General features: G+C 39.1%; 1 pseudogene; it reads right to left on the bottom strand.

Annotated features, from left to right (window-relative positions):
• Positions 1-5,828: 5,828 nt before the first annotated feature.
• LOC107608399 (transcription initiation factor TFIID subunit 4b-like) overlaps positions 5,829-12,512 on the bottom strand; it is a 37,022-nt pseudogene continuing 30,338 nt past the window's right edge.

Here is a 12,512-nt window from a genome sequence, read left to right as displayed (position 1 = left end):
AACAAAACCTCCACATTCAAACTCTAAGTTTGGTGTTTGGAGGCCACAACCAAACTCTAAGTTTGGTGTTGAGAGGCCACAACCAAACTCTATGTTTGGTGTTGAGAGGCCCCAACCCTGCTCTGATTATCTATGAGGCTCTATGAGAGCTTACTGTCAAGCTATTGACATTAAAGAAGCACTTATTGAGAGGCAACCCAATATTATTTAATTATATCTAATTATTTTCCATTGTTATTTTATGTTTTCTTTAGGTTGATGATCATGTGAAGTCACAAAAATAACTGAAAAATCAAAAACAGAATGAAAAACAACATTAAAATCAGCTCACCCTGGAGGAAGAGCTTACTGGCGTTTAAACCCAGTAAGAGTAGCAGAATGGGCGTTAAACGCCCAATCTGGCACCATTTTGGGCGTTTAACGCCATAAATGGGCACCAGACTGGCGTTTAACGCCAGAAATAGGCACCAGACTGGCGTTTAACGCCAGAACAGGGCACCAAGTTGGCGTTAAACACCAAGAAAGGGAGAAAAGCTGGTGTTAAACGCTAGAAACAAGCAGCAATCTGGCGTTTAATGCCAGAATTGTACTCTAAGGGCGTCTTGCATGCCTAAATGGAACAGGGATGTTAAAGTCCTTGACCCCTCAGGATCTGTGGACCCACAGGATCCCCACCTACCCCACCTCTTCTTCTCTCCTCTTCACACCTTTCCATAACACTTCCCCAAATACCCTTCACCTATCAAATCCTACCCTCTCTCCCATATACCCCTCATCACTCCTTCAATTTCACACATCCCAAACACCTTATACCCCCTTGGCCGAACTCACCCTCACCCTCCATCTCCTCCATTTTCTTCTTCTTCTCCTTCATTCTTTCTTCTTTGCTCGAGGACGAGCAAACACTTTAAGTTTGGTGTGGTAAAAGTATTTCTTTTTGTTTTTCCATAACCATTTATGGCACCTAAGGCCGGAGAAACCTCTAGAAAGAGGAAAGAGAAGGCAAAAGCTTCCACCTCCGAGTCATGGGAGATGGAGAAATTCATCTCAAAGGTCCATCAAGACCATTTCTATGAAGTTGTGGCCAAGAAGAAGGTGATCCCTGAGGTCCCTTTCAAGCTCAAAAGGAGTGACTATCCAGAGATCCTCCATGAGATTAGAGAAGATCAAAGAGCTATGAGGGAGGAGAAATAAAGGGGAAGGAAGAGACATAGAGGAGCTCAAGCACTCCATAAGATCTTCAAGAGGAAGAACTAGCTGCCATCACTAAGGTGGACCCGTTCTTTAATTCCTTGTTCTTTATTTTCTGTTTTTTGTTTCCTATGCTTTATGTTCTATCTATGTTTGTGTCTTTATTACATGATCATTAGTGTCTAGTGTCTATACCTTAAAGTTATGAATGTCCTATGAATCCATCACCTTTCTTAAATGAAAAATGTTTTAATTACAAAAGAACAAGAAGTACATGGTTTTGAATTCTATCTTGAAATTAGTTTAATTATTTTGATGTGGTGACAATACCTTTTGTTTTCTGAATGAATGCGTGAACAGTGCATATTTTTGAATTTATTGTTTATGAATGTTAAAAGTGTTGGCTCTTGAAAGAGTGATGAAAAAGGAGAAATGTTATTTGATAATCTGAAGAATCATATAATTGATTCTTGAAGCAAGAAAAAGCAGTGAAAATCTTGTAGAAAAAAATGCAAAAAAAAGAAAAAAAAAAGAGAAAGAAAGAAAAAAAAGCAAGCAGAAAAAGCCAATAGCCCTTTAAACCAAAAGGCAAGGGTAAAATAAAAAGGATCCAAGGCTTTGAGCATTAATGGATAGGAGGGCCCAACGGAATAAAATCCTGGCCTAAACGGCTAAACCAAGTTGTCCCTAACCATGTGCTTATGGCGGGAAGGTGTCAAGTGAAAAGCTTGAGACTGAGCGGTTAAAGTCGTGATCCAAAGCAAAAAGAGTGTGCTTAAGAACCCTGGACACCTCTAATTAGGGACTCTAGCAAAGCTGAGTCACAATCTGAAAAGGTTCACCCAGTTATGTGTCTGTGTCATTTATGTATCTGATGGAAATACTGGAAAACAAAGTGCTTAAGGCCACGGCCAAGACTCATAAAGTAGCTGTGTTCAAGAATCAACATACTAAACTAGGAGAATCAATAAAACTATCTAAATTCTGAGTTCCTATAGATACCAATCATTCTGAACTTCAAAGGATAAAGTGAGATGCAAAAACTGTTCAGAGGCAAAAAGCTATTAGTCCCGCTCATCTAATTGGAGCTAAGTTTCATTGATATTTTGGAATTTATAGTACATTCTCTTCTTTTTATCCTATTTGATTTTCAGTTGCTTGGGGATAAGCAACAATATAAGTTTGGTGTTGTGATGAGCGGATAATTTATACGCTTTTTGGCATTATTTTTAGGTAGTTTTTAGTATGTTTTAGTTACTTTTTATTATATTTTTATTAGTTTTTAAATAAAAATTACATTTCTGGACTTTACTATAAGTTTGTGTGTTTTTCTATGATTTCAGGTATTTTCTGGCTGAAATTGAGGGACCTGAGCAAAAATCTGATTCAGAGGCTGAAAAAGGACTGTAGATGCTGTTGGATTCTGACCTCTCTGTACTCGAAATGGATTTTCTAGAGCTACAGAAGCCCAATTGGCGCGCTCTCAATCGCTTTGGAAAGTAAAGATCCTGGGCTTTCCAGCAATATATAATAGTCCATACTTTTCCCGAGTTTCGCAAACTGGTGTTTAAACGCCAACTTTCTACCATATTCTGGCGTTAAACGCCAGAACTGGCATAAAAGCTGGAGTTAAACGCCCAAACTGGCACCAAAGATGGTGTTTAACTCCAAGAAAAGTCTCTACATATGAAAGCTTCAATGCTCAGCCCAAGCACACACCAAGTGGGCCCAGAAGTGGATTTCTGCATCATTTACTCATTTCTGTAAACCCTAGGTTACTAGTTCATTATAAATAGGACCTTTTACTATTGTATTTTCATCTTGGTTATTCTGGTTCCCCCTCTGGGGCCGAAGCCAATGACCACCATTATCACTTATGTATTTTCAACGGTGAAGTTTCTACACCCCATAGATTAAGGTGTGGAACTCTGCTGTTCTTCATGAATCAATACAAAGTAGTACTATTTTTCTATTCAATTCATGCTTATTCTTATTCTAAGATATTCATTCTCACACAAGAACATGATGAATGTGATGATTATGTGACACTCATTACCATTCTCACTTATGAACGCGTCCCTGACAACCACTTCTGTTCTACATGAAAATAAGCTTGTATGTGTATCTCTTAGGTTTCCAATCTAAGATTAAAACCTTCGTGGTATAGACTAGAATTATTGGCAGCCATTCCTGAGATCCGGAAAGTCTAAACCTTGTCTGTGATATTCCGAGTAGGATTTGGGATGGGATGACTGTGACGAGCTTCAAACTCGCGAGTGTTGGGCGTAGTGACAGACGCAAAAGGATCAATGGATCCTATTCCAATATGAGTGAGAACCGACAGATGATTAGTCGTGCGGTGAGCGCATTTGGACCATTTTCACTGAGAGAATGGACGGTAGCCATTGACAAACGTGATCCCCTAACATATAGCTTGCCATGGAAAGGAGTGTGAATGATTAAATGAAGATAGTAGGAAAGCAGATATTCAGAAGCAACAAGCATCTCCATACGCTTATCTGAAATCCCACCAATGAATTACATAAGTATTTCTATCTTATTTTATATTTTTTTATATTTTAATTCTCAAAACCTCATAACCATTTGAATCTACTTGACTGAGATTTACAAGATAACCATAGCTTGCTTCAAGCCGACAATCTCCGTGGGATCGAACCTTACTCACGTAAGGTTTATTACTTGGATAACCCAGTGCACTTGCTGGTTAGTTGTGCGAGGTTGTGAAAAAAGAAGTGAGATTACAATTGTGCGTACCAAGTTGTTGGCGCCATTGAGATCACAATTTCGTGCACCAATAATGTCAAATTTGCTTTGAGGTACATGACCCAATCTAAAATGCCATAAATTCTCAATAGAAAAGTTTGAAGTTTGTGTAACTAAATTTGCTGTCCTAATATTAGAAGGAAGTAAAATCTTGTCAATATAATTTTGCATGTCTAGAATCCTAGTACTCCTATTATATGTTGTATTTTCTATGTTGTCTTTTTGTGCTAACTCTAATGCAAGAAAATCTAGCATGTATAATCCATGTTTTGCTCTAGCTGTGCCAATCATCTTCAAAGAGGTCCGATTCTGTATCTCACAAATTTTGTCAGTAAAAACACATTTGCAATGCAGGCCTTCTGTATGTTTGGAAATAGATAAAAGATTGAAGTTAAAACTTAGTATGTACAGCACATCCGTGAGATAGAATGTAGCTGAAAATACCACAATTTCACTTATAGTTGCAGCTGTGTGTGTTCCATCTGGTAATTTACCAGAATTGGTCTAATATGTCTAAAATGTGTAAAAAATGCAATGAGTGTGATACATGATCAGTAGCTCCTGTATCAAGCAGCCAAGAATTTGAGAAAAAACTTTTTACTGACAAAAATCATGCAATATGAGAGCTCTTGCAAAGTTTATAAGTCTCTAAAGGTATACCTCCACTCCCTGCATTTGATTGACTGACATCTCTCATGTTTGCTCCTTGAAAAAATTGTGCACACTCCTGCCGAAGAAAGGTAAGCAGTGCATCTCTCAAACTCTGATTGAATTGGGATTGACCATCAGGTTCCTTGTCCTGCTTGACATTGTGGGTGCTGCTCTTTTCAATTCCAACAGCAATATGATTAGCCATAACTCCGTTGCTAGTCTCTCGTGGCCATTTCCGCCTTTGTAGATGGGTTGGAAATCCATGTTTGTGGTAACAAGTATCCACAAGATGCGCTGCCTTGTGACAATAAGAACAGGTCTTAGATGCTGAATTTCTTCCACCTCTACTTCCATGAGTTCCTCGTCCTCTTTCTCTAGAAATATTGCTTGGATTATTGTTGAAATTATGAACTGAATTTCCCAAACCTGGGTGTAGGAAGTAAACACTTGCTGGATCTGCAAGTAAATTGGTACTCGATTGTGGCTGCAAACTCGATAGTTGGCTTATAATGCGAGCTAGATTTCGAAGCTGAAAGCTCTCATGTGAGCCGTTCCTCAACATTAGGTCAGAAGGAGTGTTGGCTATTGATGCTAATTCAATGCTCTATTTGTATCCAAAAGCTTCACCTCTTTCACGATCCTCCACGCTCACCGCACCATGATAAAATCGTGATCTGGATCTGATTTTATTGAAGAAAATAAGATTGAAGTGGAGGAAGAAGACTCAGAGAAAGTGAATTTTTCATATGAACAAATACAAAACCTAAAATTGAAAGAAAAACCACAGAGTACAAGAGAGTACATATTGTTATCCACTATTTATAGCTATTAGAAAATTAACCTTACTAAAACCTAACTCATGGTAAATAAATTAACTATGGTTATAAGGTAATTACTATTGCTAGCTTTAACCTCTAATCAAATCAAACTTTTCTATCATTCTAACTAAAGAATTATTCAACCATAATCAGTTACAGCTTGCTTTTGTGAGCCATTAGATACCAGCTTAATATCATCTCCAACAGATACAAAAATGGCAGTTATAATTATTGATAAGGAATAATATACTACCAGCTTAGGTTACTCAATAACCTCGACGGATCATAATTTGCAATAAAGACAGTTCTCTCTTCTTATTTTCATACATGTAACTAGTTTCTTGAACTTTGGTGCCTGAACTTGAAACTGTTATCCCCCTTAACCTAATAGCTACTTGTATGTGGAACTGCTGCTGCATACTGAGTGTCTATAACATCAATCACCCTGTTGGCTATAGCGCTGGCATAGACTGAAGAACCTTCTATTATCTGCCTCAGTGAAACAGGCCATAGTTAAATACAGAAGTATAACAATGTGATTCAAAAGATTTATGATTGCCCTTGTTAGTTTCATGTCAAAAAGAAATATCAACCTTGCTATTGAACAAGAAACTGTAATATTCACCAACATGTCCACCTTAAATAATATAAAAAGAGAACATGGAAACTCTTTTCATTAATATTTAGTTATCATATTCCCTTCAAGATAATATAATTCTATTAGAGTTCAATCCAACAACAAAGCCGCATTTTCATCCACAACTTAAGATATAGTTTTAGGATGTCAGTTTGGTGAATACTTAATATTATATCTAAAGTTTACATCCATCTTGCAGTTGAATTATTTGACAACTGAAATGACAGAAAAAAACGGTTTAAGAGAAAACTCACCTGAAGTTGTAAAATTAGTAGAACCTTTTTTGTCCCCTTCGTGATTATCTTTAGTACTTTTCCCAGATGCAGAAGATTTGCGACCTACATCTTTAGCTGGTTGAGAACCAGATGACGTGTCCACGCCTTCACGTTTCTGCCTGGCTTGCTCGGCCATAGGTTGCCACTTTGAGAGCATGTCGTCTCCCCCAACAGCAGCACTAGCAGCAACATTTGCTACATTTGTCCTCATCTTGTCATCCTCTTCCTTGTTCACCTGCAGCTTACTAAATATTAATGAAAAGAGTTTCCATGTAGATAATGGAAAAATATAAGAATGGGATAATAAAAACCTTTGATGATTTATTACGACCCTCATCATTGTCCATGTCACCATCAGCTCATGCATTACCATCCATCTATATTTTAAAATGGACTGAAATTAAGAAATAGGCACAAGTATCAAATGCCAATAAGTGCAAAATACCCACGTCATTTGTTTTTGAAGCTTCTCTGCTTCTGCCTGTCTGTTCCGAGGGTTACCTGAAACTGAAGGTCGATCTCGGAGGAGATCTGCTGTTGTGGTTGGAGCTGTTTGCGTCTGACTTGCTGATCCTTGAGATGTTGCTGATCCTTGATCACCAGAGGGTGGTGGTACCTGCAAGAGACTCCAATGCTTAAGTTAGCACGGGCTTTGAGTAGGTTTTCTGTGTAGAATCGGAGTATGAGTTATACATAGGTGCTCTAGTGTATTTATAGTAGTGTGGAGTGACCTCCCTTGAGATAAGTTTGTTATCTTATCTTATCTTTTGTGGGTGAGTCCCCTTATCTTTAACCAGCCGCCTTTTAAGTGGGCTGTTATCTTCTACTTTGGGCCTATTTGGGCCCTTATAGCAATTTGGTCGAGCTCTTTAGGAAGAGGTCGGTGTCGACCAACCTTTATAAGAGTTCGGTCGTTTTTGTCTTCGTTCAAACCGGTTCGCCTAGCTCAACCTAGGGTATGAACAGTGCCCCTGCTTGAGCTCGATCTTCCCCTTGAGGTTGTGTTTTCAAAACTTTGACCCCTTTGAGGAAGTCGTGCTCGAGCATCTTTTGACTTTGGTTGATATTGAGTAGTTTCTCCTCGTGCGAGTCTGGTATCACCTTTTTGAATGCAAGGCGTTTTCAACTTCTTTTAATTGCGGCGTGCCTCGTGCGTTTTAATTTTCCTTGGGAACGCGCGATTGTTTTTAAAGCTCATTGATTAGGTTTTTAACCCTTTTACCGTTTCATTTTCCCTCTTTGTTTCGAAAAGAGAAGAATTTAAATTTAGCCGTTTTCTCCTACCCCTTTCTGTTTTGATTTGTTCTTCGCCCTTGCCTTCCAACCTGCTTTTTTCGTGCATTTCTTTTGTTCAGTAAAGAAGAGCTTCTTTTCCTCAAGGTTGCTCCTTTCTTGGATTTTTGAAGCTTTGTTGGTGAAGATTGCTCGTGGCTTACTGCTTGTTTTAGCTTCTTCCTCAGGTTAGTATTTTACTTTATACCTTTCTTTTTTACATGCTTTATTTGTCGTCGTTCTCATCGCTTTTACCCTTGCATGCTTTTCCTTCGTACAAAGTTTTGATCTTTGTTGAACTTCTCTTGAAAAAGGTTGAAACATGCAAACGTGATTCTCGTGTGCTCTTATTTTTTTTATAGTTACAGTCTTTTTATCTTTGCTGTTTGTATGAAGAAATGCTGGTACTTAGGTTAAAACTCCTTGTATTCTCTTTCTGTTTGAGAGGGTTAGGGCTCTGACTTTTTGCATCATTTTCTTTTCTGAGTTTTGCTCTGTTGTTGCCTCCAAAGGGTGCCCCTGGGCTTTTGGTGTTGATCCTCTATTTTTTGCGAGTCCTGGGGTTCCCTTTTGCTGCCATATCTAACACTTGTTGATTGTTTCTTTATCGTTCTCTTATTGTCCCAGTTGTTTGGTAGTGACCTTTTTTCTTTTTTCTTACTGTAGGTGTAGTTGCTATATGTCTACCCGTAGGAATATTGTCGAGATGTCCACCAAAATCCTTGCTGGCATGGCTGACTCGCTAGACTCTATAGTCCTGATGTGTGTTACTGTGGCCGATCCGGAGTACTGTGTGAGGCTTAGGAGGTTCCATAGGATCTATAGCAATAGGGATAATGAAAAGAATTATGAACTGTTGTCGCCCGATCCTGAGGAGAGGGTTAGTTTCCCTCCCTTAACTCAGGGAGAACGCCCCTTCTTTTATGCTTATGACTATTTCTTTAGTCAGCTGAATATCACCATCCCTTTTACTGCTTTTGAGACCGACCTCTTATGGACTTGTAATATGGCCCCTTCCCAGCTTCATCTGAACTCTTGGGCCTTCATTAAGATTTTTCAGCTGTTGTGTCAAGAATTAGGTGTCTGACCTACCATATCACTTTTTCTTTACCTTTTTGTATTGACAAAACCTGGAGTGGCCAAAAAGAAAGCTTCTTGGATTTCCTTCCGAGCTACCCAGGGGAGGAAATTATTTTCAATGTTTGACGAGTCCTTTTGGGATTTTAAAAACTATTACTTCAAGGTCCGAGCTGTTGAGGATGCTCGCCCTTTCTTTTTGGATGAGAATGATGATCCCACCTTCCCTTTATGGTGGTAAAAAGATATAGTAGCTCCCAAATATTCCTGGGAGAGTCTAGATGAAGTAGAACAAGCTTTTGTGGGTGTTCCAGAGGAGCACTGGGGGGAACCTCCTCATCTGGACACAAAGAGGTTTTTGGGAGATCCTTCCCTCCTTCGTGCTGAGCTAGGTAGTGTCCGACTTCTTTCTTTGTAGAAATGCTTTTCTGTTTGCTATTCGTGGTTTGTCTTTCGAATTCTACTATATAACTATTTTCTTGGCTTCTTTTTTAGAAATGGTGAAATATTCAGACTCCATGAGGGCTTTCCGAAAGGCCAAGAAGGCGACAGCTGCCCAAAACTTAACGGCGAAGACATTGGGGGAAGGATCTTCTCAGGTGCCCCCGAAGAAGCCGACTTCTGACTCTCAAGGCCTGAGAAAGATCATCCCAACCCCTAGAGTTCGAACAATTCCATCTGATCTATTTCAGGCGACTTCTGGTCCTGCCTCCTCTCCTAATGCTGCTAGCCTACCTCCCAAGTGCCAAAAGACTGTTGGGACTTATAATCTTGATGACAAAGAATTTGATGGTGTGGCCTTTGCCACAGAATTGACTGCTCCACATGGTAAAGTCCCTCTGGACGACGTCTCGATCCTTCATCACCTTGACTTCATAACGAGCAATAGTATTCAGATGGCCAATGTTGGCGCGGCCTTGTCTCGGGTTGTTAAGGAGTCCCCTGTCCGTGCTACCAAGGCCTTTCTAGAGGATGCCCGGGCTGAATTTGATAGGGTGAAAGGTCTAAAGGATGAGCTCGATGCCAGGGTTGCCAAGTTGGAAATTGATGTGGAGAAAGAGAAGGAGCGTGCTACTAGGGCGGAGGCAGCTGCTAACTTGACTGAAGAGGCTGCAAAAAAGTATAAGGAGAGCTATACTCGGACCTACGGCGAGTTGCTAGAGACTAAGGAGAGGCTTCAATCTGCCCAATATGATTATGCCGAGCTTCAAGGTCATATGGTGAGTAGTATGACTGACATATATGAGATTTTGAAGGCTTAGGTCCGAGTTCTTGCTCACGAGGCCGATCTCTCCTTGTTTAGTATGGATAACATGGTGGAGGATGGCAAGATTTTACCTGCCCCTGATGATGAGGATGAGGGTCCTCTTCCTGCGCCACCAGCCAAAGCTTCGGCAGCTTCAGCTTCTTCCATTCCTTCAGAGGTTGACCCTCCTGAGCCTGACGTGGAGATTCTAAACGGGCCGGATGGAGTTGTCAATGCTACTCCGATCTCGACCATGCCTCCTTCTCCTCCTGCCAAGGATGTTGCCACTAGGGCAAATTTGGATCCCCTATAACTTTTTATGCTTGTGTACTGTAATAGTCCGACTTGTGGACTTTGAACTTGTTTATGTTTTTGTAACTCTCTTATAGTTGACTCTTCTGACATTTGGTTGCTTCTTAGCAACCTTTGTTTAGTTTAAACAAACACTTTAAACTCTTGGGCTTCCATTTAGGTGGATGATAAACCACTATTTTATGGTTTATCTTGTGCTCAATTGAGTAGTTTTTATCAACTCTTTACCCACTTATTCATACTATTTGTATGGTTTTACATTTGCCTTCCTAATTATGTGCTTTGATTGAAAACATGCTTCTTTGGCCTTAAGTTCCCTATGTTTAATCCTCTCTTATTACCATTAGATGCCTTGATATGTGTGTTAAGTGATTTTAGAGATTACAGGACAGGAATGGCTCAGAGGATGGAAAGGAAGCATGCAAAAGTGGAAGGAATACAAGAAGTTGGAGAAATTGTTAAGCTGTCCAGACTGACCTCTTCGCACTCAAACGGCTATAACATTAGCTACAGAGATTCAAATGACGCGGTTTCAGTTGCGTCGGAAAGCTAACGTCCAGGGCTTCGATTTGATATATAATATGCCATAGTTTCCTTGACTCTAGGCAACGCGAACGCGTGCTCCACACGGATACATCGCAGTGACGAAAATCAGCGTGACAGATTTCTTCTCCAGCGATTTCTGGGCTGTTTTCGACCCAGTTTTCGGCCCAGAAAACACAGATTAGAGGCTATAAAATGGAAGAACACATTCATTTATAATCATCAGCTAATAATTCATAGTTTTAGGTTTTAGATGTAGTTCTTAGAGAGAGAGGTTCTCTCCTCTCTCTTAGGATTAGGATTTAGGATTTCTTTGCTTTTAGGATTGTTTCTTTTTATCAGCTTCAATTTTTCTTTTATTTATTTTCCCAATTTAATTTATGAATATCCATGTTAGATTTGATTTCCTTTATTAATGCAATTTGAGGTATTTTCAGATTTAATTTTGCTTTGCTTTATTTTTATGGATGCTGTTAATTTAATTTAGAATTTTCCCTTTTGGCTTTGGTTGAGTCATTGGAGACACTTGAGTTATCAAACTCATTGTTGATTGAAAATTGGAATTCTTCAAGAATTAATTCGAGTTCCAATAACTCTAGCCTTTCCCAAGGAAAGACTAGGACCTGAGGAATCAAAATTAATTCATCCACTTAACTTACTTTCATAGTTAGAGGTTAACAAAGTGGGAGAAAAATCCAATTCTCATCACAATTGATAAGGATAATTAGGATAGGACTTCCAGTTCTTATACCTTGCCAAGAGTTTTATTTTATAGTTATTTATTTATTTTACTTGTCATACTGCTTCCTTACTTTCAAAACCCCCAATTTACAAGACTCATAACCAATAATAAGAACACCTCCCTGCAGTTCCTTGAGAAGATGACCCGAGGTTAAATACTTCAGTTATCAATTTCAAAGGGGTTTGTTACTTGTGACAATCAAAATGTTTGTATGAAAGAACTTTTGTTGGTTTAGAAGCTATACCTGCAATGAGGCTTTATCTGCGAATTTCTAGACGACGCAAAAGTTCTCTCTTCAAAATGGCGCCGTTGCCAGGGAATTGTAAACGTGTACCTTATTATTGGTTATTGTAAATATTTAAAAAAAATTTATCTTATCTTATCTTAGTTTTAAATTTCAAAAATCAAAAAAATTTTTTTTTTCAAAAATCATATCTTTTTCACAATATTTTCTTTTTATTAGTTTTTGTTTTTATTTTCTCCTACTACTATGAACTCTCACCCCTTTGGCTATGAGTCTGGTTACAATTATGTTGTAGGAAGAGGAGATTATAATGACAACATGCACCATGGTTGGAACAATCAAAGATGGGAGGAGCCACAAGGATTTGATCAACCCTCATGGCAACAACTACCTCCAATGTACTATCAACAACCATTCTGTGATGCATATCAAGGCAATGGCTATGGTGAGCAATCTTTTGATTATCAACAACCACCACCATATGCCTATGAACCCCCTCCTCAACATGACTTTGGACCACTATACTCACAAGCCCCTTTCCACCATTCACCTCCATATGACCCTAACTCGTATCCACCACACCAACCACCTTATGAGACATATGAACCATATATAGAACCACCCCAATTCCAACCCAATTACTCCTAAGAACCACCACCTTAATATTTGCCATCTCCATATCCATCAATCCAAGAGCACTATGATCCTACTTATGATAGC

This window comes from Arachis ipaensis, chromosome B7, assembly GCF_059453495.1.
Source record: "Arachis ipaensis isolate K30076 ecotype BB chromosome B7, ASM5945349v1, whole genome shotgun sequence".
NCBI classification, from domain to species: Eukaryota; Viridiplantae; Streptophyta; class Magnoliopsida; order Fabales; family Fabaceae; genus Arachis; species Arachis ipaensis.
This window is presented reverse-complemented; position numbering and strand designations above follow the sequence as displayed.